The following is a 3,699-nucleotide window of genomic DNA, read 5'->3' as shown; positions in this document are numbered from 1 at the left end:
TAAACCATGTGGGTTCAAGCGTGACTTAGCTTTTTGGCATGTCGTGCAGCGTGCAACATATCTCTCCACATCCCTTCTCATTTTTGGCCAAAAGAAATGACTAGCAAGGATGTCTTCTGTCTTCTTGACGCCAAAATGTCCCATAAGTCCTCCTCCATGCGACTCCTGTAACAACAAAAGACGAATAGAGCTATCTGGGATGCATAGCTTGTTAGCACAAAAAACAAATCCGTCATTACGACGAACTTGTTTCAAGTTCTACCCTCTCTGCAATTGAGCAATATATCTTTAAAATCGACATCATTAGAGTATTGCTCTTTTATAGTTTCAAGTCCAAAAATTTTGAAGTCAAGTTGTGATAACATGGGATAGCATCTAGACACTGCATCGGCAATAACATTCTCCTTCCCTTTCTTGTGTTTAATAACAATAACATACGGAAAGGATTCAATAAATTCAACCCATTTTGCGTGTCTACGATTCAGTTTGCTTTGACTTCTAATATGCTTGAGGGATTCATGATCAGAATGTATGACAAACTCCTTAGGCCATAAATAATGTTGCCATGTCTCCAAAGTCCGAACTAGTGCATAAAGTTCTTTATCATATGTTGAATAATTCAGACTAGGCCCACTGAGCTTTTCACTAAAGTATGCTACTGGTTTTCCTTCTTGCAATAAAACACCACCTAAACCAATGCCGCTAGCATCACATTCTAATTCAAACATCTTATTAAAATCAGGTAATTGCAGCAAAGGGGCGTGTGTAAGCTTATGTTTAAGAATAGTGAAGGCTTCCTCTTGTGCGTCGCTCCAAACAAATGGCACATTTTTCTTTGTGAGTTCATTGAGCGGTGCTGCGATGGTGCTAAAATCCTTCACGAACCGCCGGTAGAACCCAGCAAGTCCGAGAAAACTTCGTACCTGTGTGACCGAGTTAGGGGTCGGCCAACTCTGGATCGCTTCAACCTTGGCTTTATCAACTTCAATTCCCTGCGCTGTCACAACATAGCCAAGAAAAGCGACTCGATCCGTGCAAAAAGTGCACTTCTTGATATTACCAAATAAACGTGCAGCACGCAGAGCAGAAAAAACAGCACGCAAATGGTCTAAGTGTTCCTCTAGTGACTTGCTATAAATCAAAATATCATCGAAATATACTACCACAAATCGTCCAATAAAAGCTCGCAAAACTTCATTCATTAGTCTCATGAAAGTACTAGGTGCATTAGTCAATCCAAAAGGCATAACTAACCACTCATATAAACCAAATTTAGTTTTGAAAGCAGTTTTCCATTCATCACCTAGTTTCATACGAATTTGATGGTAGCCACTACGCAAGTCCACTTTAGAAAACACAACTGAGCCACTGAGTTCATCAAGCATGTCATCTAATCTAGGAATAGGATGACGATATCGAATTGTAATATTATTGATGGCTCTACAATCAACACACATACGCGAAGTACCGTCTTTTTTAGGAACAAGTAAAATTGGTACAGCACATGGACTAAGGGATTCACGAATGTAACCTTTTTCAAGTAGTTCGTGAACTTGTCGCTGAATCTCCTTAGTCTCCTCTGGATTAGTCCGGTATGGCGCACAGTTGGGTAATGAGGCGCCAGGGATCAAGTCAATTTGATGTTCAATTCCTCTCATAGGTGGCAGCCCCGGTGGTACTTCCTTTGGAAAAACATCATGATACTCCTGCAAAAGGTTAGCGACAACAGGAGGCAAAGAAGAAGGCATATCCTCAATGAAAACAAAACTTCTTTGCAAATAAGAGCATAACATTCATCAGTATGAGCATCTAACTCAAAAATTTCGGCACGTGTAGCTAAGAAAGATACAGCTTTCAATTTAATTTATTTAGATGTGCTAGGATCAGATTTGTGCAGCTTATTAAATTGTTCTAACTCATCAACAACTTTCTGATTTTCAGATTGAGTACGCTCAATATTTGTCTTTCTACTAGCCCTAGCAAGATCATCTTTTAAAATTTGCTCAGGAGACATAGGGTGTAGAATGATTTTCTTTCCTTTATGTGTGAGAGTGTACTGATTAGTTCTACCATCATGTAAACATTGTTTATCATATTGCCATGGCCTTCCTAGTAACATAGAACAAGCTTGCATAGGCACAATATCGCAATCAATAGTGTCATGGTATGAACCTAAAGAAAAAGGAACTCTCACCATGTGTGTTACCTTTACCTTTCCACCATCATTAAACCATTGAATGTAGTATGGTTGTGGATGTTGTCGCGAAGGTAGGGAGAGCTTCTCCACCATGTCAATGCTTGCTAAATTGTTACAACTCCCTCCATCAATGATTATGCGAACGGAACGCTCCTTGATGACTCCTTTGATGTGGAAGAGGTTGTGACGTTGATCCTTCTTTGCTTTGACAATCTGAGCACTAAGTACACGATGTGATATAAGACTCATGTACTTATCGGCGTCGTCAGCGGTCACATGTTCTTCCTCTTGCTCCGGTCTTGTGTCATCGTCTTCATGTGTAGCAAGCAAGGCATATGTGTCTTCATCAAAATCACTAGCAGAGTCGTACTCGCCGTCTTCACGAATGATCAATACACGCTTATTAGGACACTCCTTCATGACATGGCCAAATCCCTTGCAAGTGTGGCATTGGATATCCTTTGTTCTTTTGGAGGAAGCGGACGATGACGATGAACTTTTTGTTGGAATTTGTGTAGTACTTTTCAGTGGTGCCGAAGTGTGTGATGCTGAAGTTGATGAAGAAGGCCCCAGTCGAGAGGTTGCAGGTGCTGTTGTAGAGGTGCGAGTGGACGGGGCAGCAGGAGTGCGCGACGCCCATGTGGAAGTACGACCTGCAGAAAAATTAGGACGCAGTCTGGAACGACCCTGCACTTCATGTTCAGCATGTATAGCAAGATGGAATAAACGGGTCATTGAATGATAATCTTTATAAGCAAGTATGTCATAAATTTCTCTATTCAATCCACCCAAGAACCTAGCCATAGCGGCTTCCTCAGTCTCAACTAAACCACAACGTAACATGCCCATTTGCAATTCTTGATAATAGTCTTCCACAGATTTAGATCCTTGGTTCAAGCGTTGTAGTTTATTTAGCAAGTCACGTCCATAATATCCAGGAACAAAACGGTGACGCATTACTAATTTCAAAGCTTCCCAAGTGGCAGGAATATTATTAGGATGTTTACGACAATGTGCTCTCCACCAAACAGAAGCAAAATCACTAAACTCACTAGTTGCAGCCCTAACTCTTTTATCATCAGGAAAATCATGGCAAGCAAATTTTTGATCAACTAGTAATTCCCAGTCAAGATAAACATCTGGATCATATTTCCCATCAAAAGGAGGCATGACAAATTTAATTCTACCCAAAAAATCATCATGGCCACGTACCTGAGGACGCTGGTGTCGTCCCATACCTTGTTGATTACTGCGTAGTCGACGATGATCACGATCATTGTTATCATTAACTGCATCAGGATCCTCAGAATCACCATCATAGTTGTCATCTTGGATGTCGTCAGCTATCGAGTTGGGCGTTGCGAGGACGGGGCTGGTCGACGGCATCGGTGTATGAAAGAGGGTGCCCCGGGTCTCCTGGGAGTACCCGACGAGCTCGTTGCAGACCTGTGTTGGTGGCTGGAAGATGCGGAGCGGAAGTGGAGGCGGCACCTAGACGGGCA

Source organism: Triticum urartu, chromosome 3 (genome assembly GCF_003073215.2).
Source record: "Triticum urartu cultivar G1812 chromosome 3, Tu2.1, whole genome shotgun sequence".
Taxonomy (NCBI): domain Eukaryota; kingdom Viridiplantae; phylum Streptophyta; class Magnoliopsida; order Poales; family Poaceae; genus Triticum; species Triticum urartu.
This window is presented reverse-complemented; position numbering follows the sequence as displayed.